This window comes from Anser brachyrhynchus (assembly GCF_964034855.1).
Source record: "Anser brachyrhynchus genome assembly, chromosome: 13".
NCBI classification, from domain to species: domain Eukaryota; kingdom Metazoa; phylum Chordata; class Aves; order Anseriformes; family Anatidae; genus Anser; species Anser brachyrhynchus.
The window spans coordinates 21,650,766-21,673,307 of record NC_137708.1 but is presented as its reverse complement, the minus strand read 5'-3'; the positions used below and the strand labels follow the sequence as shown (position 1 = coordinate 21,673,307).

Sequence of the window (22,542 nt, the reverse complement as noted above, 5' to 3'; positions counted from 1 at the left end):
AAAAAAAAAAAAAAAAAGGCAAACAGATACAGTGATGAGACTCTGGCAGACTACATATAAAAGACTTAATCCTATACCACTTGTAAGCTACTTTATTTTTGACTACGAAAAGGTAACATAAAAATTCCATCAAGTCACAGCAGTTAATATTTCATTGCCACATTGCGTTGTTGGTGTAAGGTTGTCACAGCCTACAAGGTATATTAAGAGGTTTGACCCTTTGGTGTCATTTGCTGTTTTCAACTTGACTGGAATAAAATAAACAAGAAGCCCCGATAACAAAAAACCACCCCACACTGAAGTAACAACCTGTATAGAGCAGTTGACAGAGACTTGATGGAAAATTGTGCTCTCTAGTGGACAAATGTGATTTTGCACAATAAAGTTTCAAACCATGCTGATTCATCCACCTGACCAACCCATCTTTAGTGCAGAGAAAAATATCAAGGTTTGGACAACATGAAAAGAGTGCAAGTGCCTTGTTCAACAGATTTATTATAACCGAGATAGGTTTATACTGAGTTACATGACAGACCAGAGCTAAATAAGGCTTCTAATTATACAAAGAAAATACCTGAGACATGCTTTTATGCTTGTTTACATTTAAAAAAGTGGCACGTAATGCAATAACATGTTTTTCTTTTTTTTTAATAACATGACTACTTGGTTAATTTTAGTGTAGTCCTAGATAATACTGTATAGTCTGTATACTGTGTTTTTACACTAGGTAATGCTGTTTGGTTTACAGAATAAGGAGTAGGATTTTTCTACAAATAAGCTGAATAACAGAATTATCTCTGTTGATTTATTTATAGGAAGAAGAACTATCATGATCCCCAACTTCTTTACTTGTAGTCATGCATACACCACTCTATTCTTAAATATACTGAATGAGTCTTCAGGAAATACTAACTCTCTAGCTTTTCTTGTAGTGTTAAGAAAAATATAACCCATTTTCTTCATCACTGCTGTCCTATGTTTATTTTTTCTGGGCAGGTATGGACTAATGAACACATGAATTCAACTTAATAGCAGATGAATTAGAATGTATTTTTAAAGAATAATTTGGCCACTTTATGCTTCCTCAACAGTATACAGAATTTAACTTCTTTGAACTCTGCATCCTAACTAGGTTGCTGGAATAAGTCTGAAGTTAGAAGACAAAAATATGAAAGTGTTTAAAAAGCTAAGTTTACAGTTAATGTGCTAATTTTAAAAGGTATTAAAATATGGCATGTATTTAAATCAAAAGCAAGGATCTAGAAAGACATGGGACATTAGATTTTCTCTTTGATGTGGTTGCTGAATGCGATGATCAGCTGTTGACTATTACAGAAAGTAGCATTCTCTTCCTCTTTGGCCCTTAAAGATGAAATATGGGAAGGAAGCATGGGGAAAATGTTTCTTTTTATAATGCATACAGAAATCTACCTTTCATGTTTTAAGTTACCTAATATACTCAGAACAGGCAGCCTAAGACTTAAGCAAAGCCAATTTGAAAAGTATCATAAGCCATGAGGTATCATAGAAGTTAAAAATCTGCCTTCCAAAAATCTAGCAGACAAATCTTTTGGTTTCTTATTTTTAATGAAAAAAGTTTAATGGATGATCTTATGCCTAGAGCAAGAAAGGGAGAGTTGCACTGACTTGGGGTATAACTGGTGCTGATTTGACAGTAATTTTAACAATTGTATTTAGTTAGTCCCATGACAGCAAACTTAAAAAGTTTCTGCACTGGCAGTCATTCATAATTTTAAGTCAGAGAACAGTTGTCAGTGATGTGATAAAAGGAAAATCTCTAGTTCAGCAGTTTTGTCAGTTCTTATTATTTTTTCTATTCAGTGATATAAGATAGAAACTGTAGTTTGGGTATGGCTAAATATCCATATTTTTGAAGTGCTGGAACTCTAAGAGACAGTTTCCATTTAATATTCTCCTGGCTCTATCATTTAAACCATACTATATTTAACCCATATCATTTAAAATCATATATAAGAAAGACTTCAGTTCATCTAAGAAAATGGTTTTGAAATTAAGGAGACAGAAGCAAGAGATACCCCTTCCAGTTCTGTGCATTTATCATTACAGATAGGTAATACAGAGAGATCTTAAATATATTTAGCTTAAAATTCCATAGTATTCATGCAAAATTAGCATAAAGTTTTGAGCATGTTGTAGCACCACTTCAAATTAACTGATACCTGATATCATTGGTTTTGTTGTATTAATACCTGTCAGTTATACTAGTGCACATACAGAGGGGAGGCAGGCCAGTAACTGAGAGAAATGCTTGTTTTTCTAAGCCTCATTTGGGAGTGGGCAGGTCTGTAAAACCTGCCTTTTTAGCTACAAAAGCGTTACCACAGCAAGACAGAAGTTTCACTGGGTTTTGCAGACTCAGCTAGCTACATCACATTAGAGTTGGTTCGCTATTGAAAGTCATGGAGAAAAATACTAAAGTATAGCTCAGTAAATTAACACCTTAATTGTAAGCCATCCAAAAATTAGGTCAAATGTTATAGGCTAAGATCCTACTTAGAAATTCAATTTAGCCCACATAGGAAGTGCAAATATGTTATCTTCCAATTAAAAATCAATCTTGTTTCTTGAGGGGAAGAGAGAGACCAAAACCCCAGACAATTCATGCCAGCTTACAATCCCATCCTACAAGAAAACTTTGAGGTTTTTGGAACAGCCCGGAAATCATCCAGTGACAAATTACTGTTGCTGCTACAACACTACTGCGACAGACCATTTTAAGGGTAATTTCCAGTAACTCCTTCAGAAGCCATTGTGCAAAGAACGCAAAAGCTCACACTGACCTATTATAATTCAAGTACTCTCTCTACTTCATGATAAAGAGACTTTAGAGAAGATGAAAGCACAGCCCAGGAGATCTTCTTAAGACAGGGCAAATGTCAGAATTTTTTCCATTTCCTACAGCTCAGCAGTTGCAGAAGTGCCGTTTGTGTAACCACCTTTAGACTTTATGTGGTCCTGAATCGATGCAGTCTAGAAGAAGAAGGGGTAGAGTGAGTTAGAACATTCGTCTTACAAAGTCTGGTTGTCAGAGCAATTTCTGAAAGCATAAGTTTGAAGAAGCAGACAGTGCTAGGTCCCAACAGCAATGGGGAGAAATAACAACTAAAAAAAAACCAACAACCTGGAAGTTCTGTGTTAAGTCAGTGTATGAAATGGGTATTGCTGTCCGAAGTCCAACTATTCTTACATCTCTCACCTTGACACAACTTTGATTTTGGGTGATGCGAAATCTGGACCTAGTATCAAGTGCTTCCACCCACAGAATCATTATCCCAAAAGGTTCTCTTCACATGTAGAGACACTGGGGAAGTCAGACTGTCTTGTGGAACATATCTTCTACAGTATTTTATGCTTACAGACCAAGGGGCAATTCTGTTCTGAAGCTATTCTGGGGGGTTTGGGTGAACATGAAGACAGATGTTTTTTCCTTCCATGATATTACCTAGTATTTTAGTATTTAGTGGCTCTACAGGCTACTGAGCCGAGATTCCTGCTTATCCAAGAGTGCGTACTTACTGATGAAGAGTTTCTACTCATCTCTCTTGTCCCAACATGAGCATTGTGGAAAAAGTTCATTGGCTCCCCTATCATGTTCCGGTACAGTCTCTGACACCTCTTCTATAAGAAGGAAGGTATGTTTCTACTCAGAAAATATGAGGCAGCTTTCAGACGGAAACAAGGAGTGGCAAACAAAGAAAAAAGACAGCCAGTTCTGACCCCCCAGTGACTCCCTGTGGCAACCAGGCTTGTCGCGTTAAGGGGTGTAGCCAATTAACCTTTACGGGTCCGGTCGGATTCAGGGTACTGAACTATCACAATCACAGATTCACCAATAACGCATTAACCAATATGGGTCTGATCAGATTCAGAGCACTGAACTACCACTGTCACGGATTCACCAATAACGTATAACCGCCCTTACTCTAGTCGCATTCAGTGAGAACTATCACGGCTAGGAACAATGCAGTTAAGTGCAATTTATTACAGCAACAGGTACACAGGTTCTTTGGATTGCTGGTGATAATTTACTGTCTGCAAATGCAAGCTAGCATGCATGAAATACACAGGTGTGCAGCCTGGAAATTAACACATTAAAAGGCACAAAGACTCTAGAGATTTCTAAGTTTCCGTGGAGACACACAGTATAACCAAGTGTTCAAATCTCACCCAAAGGCATCCCAATGGGGGGGGGAAGAGAGGCTCAGCCCGTCAACTGATCCCAGGGGTCAGGAGGTCCTCAGGATTCCCTTGTGATGGTACCTTCCCTGATGGTTGTATCTTCCCTAACGATGGTATCTTCCCTAATGATGGTATCTTCCCTGACATGTCGTCTCTCTTAGGCCAATTTATATTATTTCCTATCTTTTAGGTGGAGCTTGAGTGACTCTAGTCAAGCGTATCTTAGTTATGATTGGTGAAAAGTTTTCCCGTCTCTGTTTAAAGGTATAGGTTCCGAGAAATTCAGAGCGCGTGCTCAGTGAGGGGTGGTTGCACCTTGGAGGTGGGTAGCTTTTGGGATGGAGGTGTGTTTTGGTATTATAATGACATTATAATGAGCAAAATTACACTAGAGTACAGCATTTGTCAAAACATGACAGGTCGTTGGCTCAGGGTAGCAAAAAGTGCAGCATATCAGTCTCGGTGTGCACATGAACAATCGAGTCCCCACCTGATCACAGAGCCTAGCCGTGGTGTCTCCACTCCACTCTATGCTCTGTACTGTTCCTCAGAGTCAGCACACCAGGTTCCGCCAGTGCAGTAGCATCTAAGATTGGAAGCCTAGGGAACGCTCAGGTAATGCAGCTACACCCTACCCTGAAAGCCTCTTCAAATGCTGTACATTTTCTTTAAAATGTGAATATTAGTTTTATTTTCCTAGTTACTTTAGGCAATTGCACCACAAGGCTGAAGCTTCACGCTGGTCACACTATGGGAGGGTCAAAATCACCTTTATTACTGCTACTTGATTTTTAGCAAAAGCTTTCTTGAATTTTGGAAAAGTCAGTCCCCTACATACAGGGTCTGAGAACTGCAAACAATCATACAGGCAAAGTTTCTGGCAAAAAAACATATAAAGCTTAAACACAGCATAACACATCCATTCTTAGCTTTTCCATTACTTAGTCCAATTTAATCAAAACAACGTGATAGTAAAAGTGTTTTATATTATAACCAAAAGATAAAATTACAAATGTGATAAAAGATGGTAGTTGTGCATCTACCTACCAGCTGGGGTTGTTCACCATTGCACCAGCTAAAACAAACCAGGAATTCAGTCATTATATGTTTTCAGTAGGTTATACAATCTTGTTACTTAATTATTTCTCTGGGAGTTAAAGCAGTACAAGGACCAAGATGAGGTTCCTCAAGTGAATTTAGGAAGGAATTGCTTGAGCAGATTCACAGAGAAAGATCACAGAAAGCATCTGACAAGTATACCTAGAAAGAAATTATTTAATTTATACTAAAATATCTAAAATTTTGATAACAGTTATTGAGCAACAGACATTTCAACAAGACTGAAACAAGTCTGTAAGACAACTGTTTTAGACATACCTACACAGAGCAGCAGTATCAATTTAAAAATCAGTATGTTCACATCAGAAAACACCATGAAGAAGCATGCACATTTATTCCCAGGCAGAAAGTAGAATATATTCTAGTTTCTGTAAAGAAGTGTAATTAAAGCAAAACAAGAACTAAACTAAGTCTTGTTTAACAGTCAATGACCCTGTTGTAACTAGAGCTGGCCAAAGCTTCTCAACTATTTAGTATTTCCAGAAAGAACAGCTTAGAAGCACAACAGATTGAACGCCTAAGCTTCACAAATATTTGCAAAACAAAGTATTCTTATGTCTTACATAGTTGCTCTTCACAGACACAGAGAAGTTCAAAGTAAAGAGAACTCTACAACTCCAAAAAGCCATTAAACCAGAAAAAAGGAGCTTTTTATATCGGCAACAGAACCAGTTCATCAGACAGAGCCCAGACCTTCCCAGAACACAGAGAACTATTAACACAGCAATCCCAAATCAGAATCACAAACAGGAAACTCACAGACTATACATGTCCTAAAGCTATGATAAAACCCAACAGTGTAGTCTTAGTGACTTTTTTTATTTTTATTTTTTTTAAGAAATATCCCCTCAGGCACCTTTAGTAGCCTTTCATATAAGCTTTTTCACATCTTAGAACACTAAAACAATGTAATAACAGGCCAATTTATTAAGAAGTTCTTTAAAAAGCTTATACCTTAACAGAAGTTGCAACACCATAAATTCAGCCTTTCTAAATCAATACCAAAGTCTTCACAAACTGCATAAACTCCCCCTATCGCAGGCATTTCTTACTTATGTAGTCCCACAGCTACGTAATTAGCACATCAATTTCTTAAACCTTTGTAATTTTATTTCACTTTGTCACTTTTCACACTTCAAGCAGATTTTTTTAATTTCTGCCATTTATCTTTCAAAGTGTTTGCGACATTTGTGTCCTAGCTTTAGGTGTTCTATATGATACATTATTGCAGAAATGAAAACTTCCATTTTATCCTGTGTGGTTTTAATACAACTCACTAGCTGGCAAAATTATCATTTTTAACCCCACTTCATCCTCTCACAAAGGCCTTTATCACCATTGGTGCCTTGTATGGGTGCAGCAAAGAAGGGACAGTGGTCCCCACAACCGCAAGAACACGCAGAAATGAAAGCTTTTGCCCACATTTCACAGAAGTTGCAGACTATTTGGGTTTATTGCATGTTAAGAAGATTATCAAAGCTAAGATTTTCTTAAAAATCACAAAGTGTGTCACTGTACCCTAATAACCTATTTTGAAAGCAGAATTACTGGGGGGTGAAATGAGTTTACCAGAGTCAAATTAGACATGGGAACATCCCCATCCCAAAATAGTGGCCGTACGCCTGCTCTCCTCTTGCTGTACCCCGCAGCCTTCAGCCTCAGCAGCATGTACCTGCATGTCACCTGCGACTTCAGGTGTCCTGCCAGGTGCCACCTCCTCATTCAAGCACCGGCAAGCAGCCAGCTCGTGCCTTGGCAACCCCAGCATATTTGCAGCTGATATTCCTTGATTATAATCCTGACAGCTAAACTAGACCACTTTGGTGTGAATCCGCACCCCAGGATGATTCCTTTGCTTGGTAACTTGCTGCAGAAGTCTATCTGGCAGTGCACTTCATGCTTACCTACAAGTGTCAGAAAAGGAGAATGGAAGCCAAAATGATGCTCTGGTTTGGCGTGAGATTTGTACAGCAATGCAGTTTTCTCAGCACTACCCATCCAGTCCTTGGCTCACTTCCACTCCTGAGCAGCCCTGCAGGTGTCATCCTGGCAAAGAGCAACGCTAAATGTCTTCCTGTTGTGGTCTGCAACTGGGCTCTTCTTTTCCTCTGCATGAGTCAGGGTGTCATACTCCAGAACAGGAATGTCCGCACAAGGGCACATGACACCACCTTCCTCCTGGAGACTCAAGGTTTCCACAGTAACTGGAAGAATTTAAAAAACATCTTAACGTGCTCAGGCTCGCCCAAGACTAATAAAAGCCAACAAGAATCCCAAAACCGAGGAGAAAACATTTTGTCACTGTTGGCACACAGCCCAGAACCAGACAATATCCTGTTGTTCTTTCTCTCTGTTTTTCCCCATAGCAGCAGCAGCATCAAGAAAAGAGAGACAAAGGGCTGGGGAAACGGCTAGCACACGCAGACACAGATGTTGAATGCGATGGGCAGGATATACAGCCATGCTGCAGTCTGTGGAGTTAAAGTGCCCCAGAGCTTTATGAATGTTTAGATATATTTCACTGAATGTAACAGTCAATTTGTCCCACCATTGCTATGCATTAAAAAGTATTGCAAATATTTCTGTGTTTTACTTATACTAATTCTATATGAAGTGTAGAACATTCTCCTGAATGAAAACAAAAGGATCTCCCCTTTCCATTGATAGGAGATGAGCACCATAATCTTAATAACAGAGTAAATGCATCTATTCTCCACAATTGCCCTACAGACTCAAGGTCTGGTCATGGCGAATTCTTGACTCAAGCTGCTGGTGAAAGGCAATAACTGCAAAGTTAGCAGCTGCTACCTCACCTCAGCTGCAGGCTGGTCTCCCTTGTGACTTGCAGAAAATGGACTCCACAATCAATAAGACTGTAAAGTAGGTATGTTTATTCAGCGCTGGGAAGCATGGGGGGTAGTCCCACCAAAGTCGTGCGCACCTGACGCAGCAATTTGCCATGGTTATATGCAGCAAAGAGTTACATATGCATGAAGCTTCACAATACACCTACACATATTCATAACCTGTCCCCGCTTCATATTAAAATTAGTTCCAAGGTGTCATTTCCATAAACTCCTCCCATCTGCACTTGTGCAGTGTCTCCTGGTGGTGGTCGTCGGGGGTCATGGGGATGAAGATTGATGACTCTTCCTCGTCACCGCTAGTTGACCTCTTGTCTTTGCGCAGACTCAGTCGCTCCTTGGCTCTTGTCCACCCACAGGACCAGTTTCTGTCAGTTTCTTAAGACAGGTTCACACTGTTATTAAGAGACTGACCTTGGTAAGGGGCCCAAGGCTTCTTGCTTTAGTTAATTTGCACAACGCACCATAGTTAGCAAAGACACTAAGTAGCATCCTAGTTTAATGCTGTCAGCACTCTGTCTCTACTTGATAAGATTCTCCTAACTCCCTCCCTCAGTCACCCCTTTTCTAAAAAGTTAATAAATTCTTTTACTATTTCTAGGTTCAATATAGTGTTTCCCCATCTAACACTCTTTCAAAATACCTGTTAGACTCCAGTTTCCATCTGAGTTGGCTCTTTTTCCACTCACTGTAGGAGTTTTCTGTACTCTTAAAACACCGTAAGGTACATCAGATCACTACGCAAAGAACCATGGACAAAACCATGACCATGATTATTGTAATAAACTTTTTCAGCCAGGTTAGGTTTGGCAAGCAAGAAGTTAATTTTTCTACCAAGTCTGTAAATCCCCAGGATGTATCATCCTGAGCTACTGCATGCAAAATTTTATTCTTTTCCCAAATCTTCTCCAGGTCAGTCTCAATCTGTTTTTATTAACATATACACAGCAAGTTCGGTTTACGACTGTACACAATCCTCCCTCCTTGGCTAAAAGCATATCTAATCCCATCCTATTCTGAAGCACTACATTGTGTAGGGAGGAAATTCCTTACTGTAATGCCGAAAGAGCATCGGCTGTGGCATTTTCAATAATTTCTAATGTGGCTGAGATATTTATGACAGCTTTTTCTAATTCACTTATTCCCAGGGATGGAATCAACCATCTTACAAACTATGGATTCCCATGGGTCTCATCACAAGGGGTTATTTGAAACAGTACGTGTTTGTCTCCATAAGGTCCGGATTATTCCCGGAGGTGGTTCAGTGAATATACCCCCTCGAGTGCTAAGACAGCCTCCAACACAATGACCCTTCTAATTTAAGGGTAAGCTTTTTCTAGCACACCCATCTCTGCATAGCCAATAGGACCCTTCTTGTAGCTTGCAAATTTGCGTGAGAGAATTGAGGCCATGAGATCCTGAGTTCGTATCCTTTTTATCAGCACATATTGTGACACCTACACCATAATCTCTAATTTTAGTAAGATTAAAAGTTCCTACATGTTCTTCCATACTACAGTTGTCAGGTTACTGGGCTAAATAACTAAGTGGACCTGTACCTACGCATGGGGTTTTATCGCTTAAGCATCTGGTGTATATGTTAACATTTTCGCGTGGGAGTAGTTCAAATCTCTCCCCTAGATGTTCACAATCATCCTTGCCAAATGGACATGTTCCATTTCTTGGGTGCGCAAAGGTCAGTGTCCAATTCATACTGGGTATGCCCCATACGGGGAATTCTAGGTTGCCTCTAGGCAGCAGTGTGCACACACAACAGTCAGAAAGGTTGAAACTATCACTCACTGCCTGGGTGAGTTTCATATAGGTATTGTGCACCCACTGTTCAGTTCCCTTGACCAATGATACCATTAAGACTGTGAGAAATGTAACCTTCCAGGTGGCACCTGAAAGAGGTAAGGAGTACCTGGAACGGTCCTTCCCACTGTGGTTCCAAGGTCTTCTCTGCAAGAGACTTTACATACACACAATCTCCAGGTTGTATATTGTGAACTGGTCCATCTAGCCCTCTACCCAGAGTCCCACTCACATGCTTTCCAATTTAATTGAGGTGTTTACCTAAGGCCACCATATAGGAGGTCATAATTTCATCCCCATCTTGCATGGATATTCCTCTTTGTATTCCATAGGGTTGTCCATATCAGATTTCAAAGGAGCTTAGCCCTTCCTTTGCCCTTCGTATACACAAAAGGGCTAAAGGAAGAGACTGAGGCCAGACCAAATTTGCGTCTTGTCCCAGCTTCACAATTTGCTGTTTGATTAAGTGGTTCATTTTTTTTCTAATTGGCCACTCGACTGAGGGCGATATAGGGTATGAAGTTGCCAGTCTATACCTAAATGGTGGCTAATTTGTTGTACCACTTTGGAGATAAAGTGTGGTTCCCTGTCAGAGGATATAATTGCTGGAACTCCAAAACGAGTTAATATCTTAGTTACCTCCCGAGCCCTGGCTGTTTTGGTAGGGAATGCTTCTGGCCATCCTGAAAAGGTGTCAGTTAATACCAATAAATACTGATACCCCCTTTTCTTGGGAGTTTGAAAAAAATTAATTTACCACTGTTTGGAACTTGATTCCTGTCTGTGGTTTACTTTTCAGCTCCCCAGCATGCTTTATTATGTTCTCCAATTACCATTCAATTTAATATCACAATTCTCCCATAATTTATTTACGTTAAACCTGTAGGTAACAGTTTCCGTTTACATCTTAGAATATTCTACTTCATTTTCTAAAGCTTTTGTTAATGCCTGGTTTTCTGTTCCTGGTACTAGTGCCAAAATTTGACTCTCAGATGCCTGTTCTGCCACCCCCTTGGCTCCTGCATCAGCCAATCTATTTCCCCTTTCAATATCAGTATCCCCTGCTTGATGTAACTTTAGTAGGCAGGTATACCGCTTGGAGTTACTTCAGTAAGATAAAAGTCCTCTCTCCTTCCAAATTGCCCTGTGTGCATGCATCACACAAAAGGCATATTTCAAATCTGTCCAAATGTTTGCCAGCTCAAGAACTCTTATCAAGGCGATGATTTCCACTTTTTGGGCTGATGTTTGTTACCGCATATCCTGTGAGGCGAAGTCCCTGGCAGACGAAGCTGCTGCCATCTATATACCAATCCTCCGCATCTTCTAGGGGTGTATCCTTTAAGTCTGGTCATCTGGAGTATACCTTGTCCATGGTCTTGATGCAATCATGAATGGGTAATCTGGAAACTCTGTTACTAAGGAAAGAGGCTGGGTTCACAGTATTAGTGCCGAAAAAAATCAGCAAACTAATAGTCCATTGTACACATTCTTTTTCTTCTTTAGTGGCTATCATTTGCATATTGCAGCAGTGTCTCCTTTTCCCGAAGGGGTCCTTCAAGCTTCAAGATCACAGGCTAGTTGTTTCCCAAATATGGTGGGGCTATTCTTGAACCCCTGTGGTAACACTGTCCAAGTAAGCTGTTTTCCCTCCTCTATTAGGATTTTCCCATTCAAAGGCAAAGAGTTTCTGGCTTTCAGTTGCCACAGGCAGGCAGAAAAGGCATCCTTTAAATCTCGTACCGTGAACCAAACTTGACTGTGTTATAAATTAGTTTTGGTAGAAATCATCCCCAACACATCGTGGGTAAGGTAGATCGAATTTCTATTTATTTGAGCAATTCAGCAAGCAGCGATAAGTAAAACAGCTCTGGGTGGCCGGGGAGTCTCCTGCTCCGCCAACGGCACACACCTAAGCCCGCCAGAGTCTCGATTTATAGCCTAGTAGTTCCGGGTTTAGTGGCACATCCTGGTGTCTTCTTACGACTGCGAGGCCTGTTGCTAGGGGGTCTTCGTCAGTCCTCTGGTGGTCATGGGGATGAAGATCGTTGCCTTCCTCTGCGTTGGGGTCATGACTTTGCTGCTGATATGTGTGTTCTCATGCGAGGGGGAATGCCATTTTGCCCTTTTTTGGAGCTGGTTTCTTCTGCAATTGTTAACTTAACAGGAAATGCCTATACCTGTTTTTTTCCTTCAACAGGATATTGGGGGTATAAGCAGTTAACTATTGAAAACCTTCCCATCAGCAATATTTAATGAACAAACAAGGCTTTACCCATTACAATCCCCCCTTTTTCTCTGTATCATTTTGTTCATTAAATCTATTTAGTTCTAATTGACTCAGGATTCATGTTTCCTCTAGTATGGGTCTATCATTTATCGATTTGTACTTTGTCCTCATAAGCATCAGATGAGCAGCCTCCAATCTACCTTTAACAATCGCTATGACTTTGTTAAGGATACAAGGACCAAACATCAGTGCTAGGGTTAATAAAATCAGCGGGCCAACTATTGTTGACAACAGAGTGGTGAGCCACGGCGAGTGATTATACCAGGACTCGTACCAGCTTTGCTGGGCCTCCCGCTCTCTTTTTCTCCTTTCCAATCCTTCTCTAAGTTTGGTCATGGTATCCCTCACAATTCCAGTATGATCAGCATATACACAGCATTCCTCCCCGAGAATGGTGCACAATCCCCCTTGTACAATAAATCTAGTCCTCTGTGATTCTGTAATACCCCTTCGGATAATGATCTTATAGATTTTTCTAAAGCAGTGATAGATTTCTCAATTCTGGCTAAATCTTCATCCACAGCTGTTCGTAGAGAGGTGAACTCTCTTTCTTGTTTGATTAGCGAAGCAACTCCTGTGCCTACCCCTGCACCCCGCCCCCCAAAACCATTAGGGTAGCCACTGTCAGTGTGGAAATTGGTTCCCGTTTTGTCAAATGGTGTTCTTGACTGATCTGATTGTCATACATAAAATTCTCTGGCTGGTAGAGTATCTTTGGGATGATTATTACTTGAACACAGAATTCTGCAGACCCATTGAACAAGTCCAGGGATAAACAAGGGGTAACTCCTATCTTTGAGCATATCCACCTAGCATCCTTCGCTGGTAATAACCACTCCGCCAGTTTCTTTATATTTCCGATGTTAGTTTGATTTGCACACAAGTGCATTTTATCGGGTGGGACTTGTCCCATGCATCTCCCCTTCCCAGTCACTTGGGTCAGCGTTATGCCCTGACCCTCTTTCCCCCACATACATTGTGAGGGATTGGATCCATTTACCCGTCGGGCCTTCTCATTGACCCCCACAGCTTCGTAAAAGGGCGGCCTTACCCCATAACAGAGCAAGCACCGCTCAGTCAGGTGAGGGTTGGTAGCATTTAACAGCTGGTAGCTTACTTGCATCAATTTCCATAGTGCCCCTTCCTGGGTTCGAGCTGGGGCAGAGGTAGAAATCTGTTTGGTTCAGACACAGGTTTGGGGGTGCCAGTTGACAAAGGGATGTGAGAAAACTTGGTGCACCCACCGTAGTTACTTGGTTAATGATAACTTGGTCCTCCCACCTAATTAAACTCCACTTAAAGGGCTGGTGCGAATATCCCTGGTCGGCCCCAGCCGGACAGGGGATATTCAATAGGAGAGGTAGCGCCAACATACACCAGGGCAACGTCCTTTTATAATTCTGGGGAGGCGGCTTCAAGTTATGGTGGGTACTAGGCGGTTTATTCGGCCGGACTCCATCATCTCAAATAGGGGTGGGTACCAAATAACTCTCCCCACTGTTGTACCCTTCTGCCTCGCCCGCCTGCTTGGTTGCCTCAAGCAGCGGGGGTTCACTTTCTTCACGGCAGCAAGGGTAATCTTCAGGGGCCTAGGTACCGATTTCCCTGTTCCAGCCACTCCCAGTCCCAGTTACTCACTCCTCCTTAGGCGCATTACCCTTCTGATGTATGGGTCTGGGTACATTAAAGAATTTACCTTCTCCTACTTCCCAGTTTCGTTTACAGTGAACCTATTATTCCTTAGAGAGGGTTACCGATCATACGATTACAAATTCACTCTTCAGTCCCTTTTCGCATAGTCGGCCTCAAGTCTCCGGGTCGGCTGACCACTCTCCACTGTTCCTCCGGTATTGGTCCTTTAACTCGGCTAGCGTGAGTCCATCCTTTCTCAGCTGTCCAGACAGCTGTGTCTGTGGTAAGTAGAACAAGGTAGGGTCCTTCCCAACGAGGAGTTAAAGAGGTCTCTTTCCAGGATTTTATCAGAACCTGGTCTCCTGCTTTGATCCTGTGTATGGCCATCTCTAGAGTGGGGGGGGCATTGTACTACTCACTTTGCTGCAGGATCCCCCTTATATTGTGAGGTGACAATACCCTCAGTTCGCCCCCAAAGGTGATTTTATGTGTTTCTTCCACCAAGAGCGCAGCCACGACCACTGCCTGGAGACAGGTGGGCCATCCCCTACTCACGGGGTCCAAAAGTTTAGAAAGATATCCCATGGGTTTCTTTTTCCCTGCCCAGTCTTGAGTTAAGACCCCAAATGCTGTCCCCTCCTTTATGTTGATAAATAGATAAAAGGGTCTCTTCGCATCGGGTAAATTTAACACAGGAGCGTTCACTAAATCCATTTTTAAGTCTATCAGGCTTTGCTCATCGCTTTGGCTCCATTTCATTAATCCTTCCCCAACCAGTTTCTGATACAAAAACTTCACTTTGCTACTATAATTTTCAATCCATTGCCGACAATATCCTAACAATCCCAGCAGCTGCCTAACTTGTCTTTTGCTTTTTGGCGCTTGTAGTGACAAAATCCCATTTACTCGTTCGGGGTCTAGTTTCTTAGTACCCTTACTTAGCCAATGTCCTAAATATTTCACCTCTTCCTCCGTAAACTGTAATTTTGACTTTGATACTTTCAGTCCCTTTAAGCTCAAGAAGTTTAGTACCTTGATACTTTATGTTCTGACTGCCTCCTGACTCTCTCCTGCTAACAGCAAATCATCCACATGTTGGACTAAGGTTACTTCAGGATTTGGTTCATAGTTCTCTAATACTTGTTCTAATGCCTGACCGAATAGATTTGGTGATTCTGTGAATCCTTGGGGAAGCACGTTCCATTTTAATTGTTATTTCCGATGGGTTGCAGGATCTTCCCACTCGAAGGCGAAATAATCCCTGCATTCCCTTTTTAAAGGACATGCCCAAAACACATCTTTTAGGTCTATGACACTATACCATTTCTGCACTGGGGACAGCTGGCTTAGCAAAGTATGTGGGTTAGCTACTACAGGAAATCTGGTTATTGTTCTTTTGTTGACCTCCCTCAAGTCTTGGACTAGCCGATAAGAGCCATCAGGCTTCTCAATAGGTAATATAGGAGTGTTATGAGGTGACATGCAAGTCTCCAGTAATCCCTGTTGTAGTAGCCTCTCGATTACTGGTTGCAGCCCCTCCCTGCCTTCTTGAGACATTGGGTATTGTTTTACCCTGATAGGAGTCTCGGGATTCCTGATAGTGACTTCAAAGGGACTAATATCTAAACAGCCTACTGATTCGGGAGAATACCACACCTCAGGGTTTATTTTTGCCTCGTCCTCTACAGTGAGGGCGTATAATTTAACCTCAATTCCTTTATTTTCTACCTCCAAATTAATTTTTAGCTTAACCATTAAGTCTCTTCCCAACAGGTTATATTCAGCTTCTGGTACTAATAAAAAGGATCCTGTGCAACTTTGGGCTGGGGTCTCTATTTCCACCCATTTTATTACTGAGACCCTAAAGGGCTCTCCTTTTGCTCCTATCACCTGTAATTTCTCCGAGGAAGGTTGACATCCCCGGGGTACCATTTGGATAGTCGATCTTTCTGCCCCAGAGTCCACAAGGAACTCCACTTCTTGATGCTGGGGACCTAACTTCAATTTTGTCAAGGGCTCCGTTATACCAGAAGTCCCCAGTCGATGGAGCCCCTGACTCCCCTAATCTTTAAACATTCGCTCATCTTGTAAGCGTTTTCTGCAGTCCTTTTTCATGTGTCCCTTCTTTTGGTAATAAAAACATTCTGTCTTAGATCCCTCTGATCACTCTGGCTCCTCGGAGGTCTTTTTCGTGGTAGCGGAACACCCTTTGGGCGAGTGGGGGGCCCTTTTTGTCCTTCCCGGACCGCTGCCACTAGAATCCTGGCCTGCCTTTTATGAATCTCTTCTTCTCTTCGCACATATACCTTCTGAGCTTCTCTCAGCAGTTCATCCATCCCTCTATCCTGCCAATCCTCTAATTTTTCTAATTTCTGCCTGATATCCCCCCATGATTTTGCCACAAATTGCGTTTTTAACAAGGCCTGTCCCACTGGTGTACCAGGGTCCAGTCCTGAATAAAGCTGGAGGTTCTTCCTTAATCTCTCCAGCCATTCTGTGGGAGTTTCATCCTTCTTTTAATGTTCACTAAAGGCCTTATTTATATTTTGTCCTCTAGGGACTGACTCCCTTATACCTTGTACAATAATAGTCCTTAAATCCTGCATATGATCCCTATCTTGATCATTTTGGTTATTTCAGTTAGGCCTCTGTAGGGGCCATTTAAGATCTCCCACAGGACCCTGCTGGTGTTGTTGGTCCCAGATTCGCATTCCAGCCCTCAGGATCATATTCCTTTCTTCTGCAGTGAATAATATACCTAAAATGGCCTGGAGTTCTTTCCAGGTGTAAACATTAGACGCCAAAAATTGGTCTACTCACTCAGAGACTCCAAGAGGATCTTCTAAGAGATTTCCCAACTCCTTCTTGAATTCTCTGACGTCTCCCGTATTTAGGGGGATGGAGACGTATCCCATACCGGATTGGGGCCCTCCCATTGCAACCTCTCTTAGGGGATGTAGTCTACCCTCACCCTCTCGATTTCTAGTTTGGCTCCAAGTTACCCGTCTAGTTCCCCGAGGGGTGTCCGTGGCTGAATCAGAGTCACTATGGTAGCCCGGAGCTGTGGGGGGGGGCTGGAGGTGAGGGAGGAGGGGGTATATAAGGGAGGGGTGAAACTGGGACTTCTTCCTCATTCCGTTCATTCTTTTTCCTCCCCCCTTTTTCTCTTAATGGGTATAAGTTGGCTCGGTTCTCAGATCCTATCCATAAGTGTGCATACTCACTCTCCTCTAGGCTGAAAGGCTCCTTTGAATTCACATAAAGGTTTAGAGCCTGACAGATCCATTCCTCAAAGGACCCAAACACGGGCCGATATAATGGGTGAGCCACTAATTTGATTCCCAACCCAGACTTCCATACAATAATGTATCATCTTAACTTTATCCTTACCCCACCTAGAGGGGTAATCTTTCCAATGTTTAATCATTAACCCTAACGGGCTCTCCGGTGGTATCGGGGGCAACCTAGCCTTGGGTTCCGACCCACCCATGGGACCAGAAGACTTGCTCCTCTTCTGTCCCATCTTCCAGAGTGCCTTCACACACACACACGGTCTTTACCTCCCGTTCATGGCCCAGTCCCTCGCGGGAGGTGGGAACCGCACTACCAGGGAGTCCGCACTCACTTCGTCCTCGGTTGGACGTCTCACACAGGCACACTCTGGGATTCCCAACCCCAATCGAACAGATAACCGGCCTATACTTACTCACTCCTGAGTCTTCGTTCGGAGCTTCGTGCACAAAGATTAAGGGGTTACCGGTTATTTATTTACTTATCGCTGGAACTTTAGGTTCGTTGGTAGGGGTGAGTTGGCTTGGGGACCTCCAGACAGGGACCGCAGAATCAGAGGGGCGCGCCTCCCCTGGGAGGGATCCAGCTGAGCTACCACTATCAAAGCCATGGCAAAAATTTGTTATAAATTAGTTTTGGTAGAAATCATCCCCAACACATCGTGGGTAAGGCAGATCGAATTTCTATTTATTTGAGCAATTCAGCAAGCAGCGATAAGTAAAACAGCTCTGGGTGGCCGGGGAGTCTCCTGCTCCGCCAATGGCACACACCTAAGCCTGCCAGAGTCTCGATTTATAGCCTAGTAGTTCCGGGTTTAGTGGCACATCCTGGTGTCTTCTTACGACTGCGAGGCCTGTTGCTAGGGGGTCTTCGTCAGTCCTCTGGTGGTCGTGGGGATGAAGATCGTTGCCTTCCTCTGCGTTGGGGTCATGACTTTGCTGCTGATATGTGTGTTCTCATGCGAGGGGGAATGCCATTTTGCCCTTTTTTGGAGCTGGTTTCTTCTGCAATTGTTAACTTAACAGGAAATTCCTATACTTGTTTTTTTCCTTCAACAGGGTATTGGGAGTATAAGCAGTTAACCATTGAAAACCTTCCCATCAGCAATATTTAATGAACAAACAAGGCTTTACCCATTACAACTGTTTTTCTCATTTTGTAATTCCAATCATTTTTCCCAATTTAAATTTCAGGCATTGCAAAAAACGCCTTTTCCTGTTGGCCAGTTGCTCCTATTACATTTACAGACTTATTAACACAGAGAAAGAAGCTCCCGTAAGCAACAAAAAATTCAAGCCTCTCTCTTTGTTCCCTAGCTTTATTTCAACCAGTGGACCTGCTAGGGTAGATGTCCCAGGTCCCTGTCATTCCTGCCTGCAGCCTAAGACAATTTCTTTCTGATATCAGGGGCCAATTGCCCTAGGAAGAGGCTAGCCAATTGCCTCTGTTTGTTTTCTGAAGCCAGGTCCAATTTTTTTGTTGTTGATTGTTTTGTTTTGTTTTTTCCTTCATTGCATTTCAAAGTTGGTCCAAAAATTCAAAAATTCCATAGGGGTTTCTTTTGGGCCTTGTTGGGACAGATTCTCAATTCCCAATTTAACCAGATTTTGGTATTTACATAACCATACATGATTTCTGGGGTGATTAGGGTCTCAGTGGGGGGTCGGTCAGGGGAATGCAATCGTCGACAGTTCTCTGAGTGGTCCCATTGGCAATCTGAGCTCAAAGATGAACTCAGGTTGTTTTAAGAGTTAGCTGCTTTTCTGTTTCCATGACAGCTCTCTCCGACCCATCATGGTCCCTCTGCTCCAGAGGGCTCACACCCATGATTCTGAGATCTCAGCCTCCAGTTGAGGTGGAACTATTAACATTCCTACATCCTCTTTCCCTGCTCATTCAACTTCAAACAGCTCTGTCAAATACTACAGCCACAGCTTTAACACCTTCAACAACCCTTTTAACACTTCCTTTATCTTTCTCCAGCCTGTATTTTTCTAATGCCAACACCAAAGCCTCAGTCAGGGGCCAACTTAATTCCATACCTTTTCCCTCCAAGATGCTGAAACAACATATACAACATTTCATCCTATTTTCCTTCTCTCTTCAAAAATATTAATTGCAAGATAGCGTTATAGTCGATTGATCCATAAAGTGGCCATTTAACTTATATAGTGGCCACCATTGATTGCAATACTTAGTGCTTTGTTTTGGATATTACCCATTTCCTTGACTTCCCATTCCCTTTTATTTATTTATGTTAGTTACTGTCCCTTGTTTCAATTTCCACACAAACCTTTTTATTGCAGGTTTTTACTATTTTCTCCTAATCTTCTTCCCAAATGTCCCAGTTCTCTGGGATTAAACTCTTCTTTCCACATACAAACTTTACTATTTCAGATTATTAATGAGCCCCATTCCAATCATAAATCCACAGGATTTCAGGAAACACCTGAAGCACTCAGCCTTCCATCTTCTAGACAAACAATACCACCTTTTCCACAAAATTTACATTTCAACAGGACCGAATTTCAAGCTGAATGCCAGTTTTTCTCATGCACTTGGTTAGTAAGCCCACACCAAACAAGGAATCACTCCTGCATATCCGTCAATATGGGGGTTTAAAAAGGTATTGAGGCCTAAATAAATTCGCTCTCCCCCTTCTTACCAAATTCCCAGGGCTCAAGCCTGAACCACCAAAGAAGCGACTCTCTGTTCTACCACTTCGATAATCAGTCAGCCCCCTCCCCCCCAATGCTTGGGAAACTGACCAAACACCACCATGAATATACCAAAACTTTTAAACTGTTACTTAGATCATGCTTCCGCCTTCCTCCTTGTTACACTCAAAATATTTAAGAACAAAATAGGATTATAAGATGCACCACTGGGCCCGTATATTGGGCACCACCAGTCAACACTTGGCTAAAACAGCACTTCTTTTCAGTCTGTCATGCACTTCGTTCATCTCCAGCCGCTCCCTTCGCGGAGAATACAGAACCGCAGATTGGAACTCCGCACTCACATCACAGCGATGCTGTGTCTCACTCACAGCACAATCACGCAATTACACAGAGAGGCCCCTTGCACTTCTCGTTCATACCACAAGAATATGTCACTTAATAACCAAACTTGTTTGTACCGTCTCTGGCTGTGTTCCTCGTGGAGTAATTCACTTCACAACAATACTTTGTCTCAAACACATACACTTGCACAAATGCTTTCAACATGAGATACCCAGACATCCACAAATAAGACATACAATTATTACCACTCCAGTTAATAGCCCTCCAGCAGCTGTAAATATTACCCAGATAACCTTGTCACAACTGCGAGAGGCCCGCTTACCCGTCTCCTGATTCTTACACAGTCCTTAGCAGGTCCATCCTGGCTCCCAAAACTGAGATGCAGCGGTAACCTCAGATTTGCTTGATCTGTTCCCAAGATTGCTAGCAGCCACTCTATCGGTCAGCAAATACCCCTTGACCACTCCATCGGTCACCAAATCTCCTGTGACCGCTCTATCGGTCAGCCTGTAGGTTACCCTCCTCCCTTACGGGGACTATGCTCCACGCCAGATGTCTCTGCGTGATTTACCAGCTGCCCCAGCCACGCATACGACTTACAGGCCCTGCCTGTACTATAAAACATACCGTTTCTCCACAACTTCAGGAGGTCTTTTTCTGCTCCCGCGGTGAGTGGCTGAGAGTGGAGGCTCCTCCAAGGAAAATACTCGGGGTGCACCTAGGGGTGTCCGCTCCGCAGTCGATCCCGCAGCCAAGCAGAGCGTCTCCTGGCTGGCTCGCCAAACTGACTTACGGAAAACGGACTCCACAATCAATAAGACTGTGAAGTAGGTATGTTTATTCAGCGCTGGGAAGCATGGGGGGTAGTCCCACCAAAGTCGTGCGCACCTGACGCAGCAATTTGCCATGGTTATATGCAGCAAAGAGTTACATATGCATAAAGTTTCACAATACACCTACACATATTCATAACCTGTCCCTGCTTCATATTAAAATTAGTTCCAAGGTGTCATTTCCATAAACTCCTCCCATCTGCACTTGTGAAGTGTCTCCTGGTGGTGGTCGTCGGGGGTCGTGGGGATGAAGATTGATGACTCTTCCTCGTCACCGCTAGCTGACCTCTTGTCTTTGCGCAGACTCAGTCGCTCCTTGGCTCTTGTCCATCCACAGGACCAGTTTCTGTCAGTTTCTTAAGATAGGCTCACACTCTTATTAAGAGACTGACCTTGGTAAGGGGCCCAAGGCTTCTTGCTTTAGTTAATTTGCACAACGCACCATAGTTAGCAAAGACACTAAGTAGCATCCTAGTTTAATGCCGTCGGTGCTCTATCTCTACTTGATAAGATTCTCCTAACTCCCTCTCTCAGGCCCTTCCTGTACTATAAAACATACTGTTTGTCCACAGCTTCAGGAGGTCTTTGTCTGCTCTTGTGGTGAGTGGCTGAGAGTGGAGGCTCCTCCAAGGAAAATACTCGGGGTGCACCTAGGGGCATCCGCTCCGCAGTCAATCCCGCAGCCAAGCAGAGCGTCTCCTGGCTGGCTCGCCAAACTGACTTACGGAAAACGGACTCCACAATCAATAAGACTGTGAAGTAGGTATGTTTATTCAGCGCTGGGAAGCATGGGGGGTAGTCCCACCAAAGTCGTGCGCACCTGACGCAGCAACTTGCCATGGTTATATGCAGTAAAGAGTTACATATGGGGTCATCTGAATGAGACAGGTGGAAGCTGCAGTGGCTGTAACTTTGCCAGCTGACTGCACTGTGTGAGCTACAGCTCGGGACCTTGCCGCCTCAGGAGGAACCCGAAGCCTGGGGTGATCCCCAGCACCGACCTGTCCTCACAGGCTGCCCGAGTTCATCTACCCCCGCGGTATGTGAAGTCGGATCTCCCTAGGAAGAAGTCCAGGCCGCCGTGTACTCCCAGCACCGGGTACATGAGTTCATGTCACCAACACTCCAGACAGATGCCTAACATAGGGACCTGTCCACGTGGCACACGAATGCACCCCTGAGGCCTCTGGAAGGGCAGGCGATGCAGCCAGGCCTCCCCAGCCTCCCCCCAGGCGTTTCAAGAATTTGAAGTTCCATTCCTAAAAGTAGTCTTAGCTAGGATAACTGTTGAATTTTTATTTTATTGAAGTCCCCAAGTGGAAACTCATTGGTTTGTTTAACCAATGTAATTTATTTTAATGTAAAATACACTTTTTATGACAGAGAATGCTTCTGTCTCTGATTTGTCAAGTCTTTAAAACAATTTTTTGTTCCCACAAGCTGCCTTTTTAAAA

At 42.9% G+C, this 22,542-nt stretch overlaps 1 long non-coding RNA gene across 1 annotated transcript; it reads right to left on the bottom strand.

Moving 5' to 3' along the window:
* Positions 1-17: 17 nt before the first annotated feature.
* LOC308177113 lies at positions 18-20,568 on the bottom strand. The gene is made up of 3 exons (XR_013938912.1): positions 17,648-20,568; positions 4,210-8,582; positions 18-3,012 (listed from the first exon to the last, which is right to left on the bottom strand). It is a non-coding gene; the product is annotated as an uncharacterized lncRNA (long non-coding RNA).
* Positions 20,569-22,542: the final 1,974 nt, after the last annotated feature.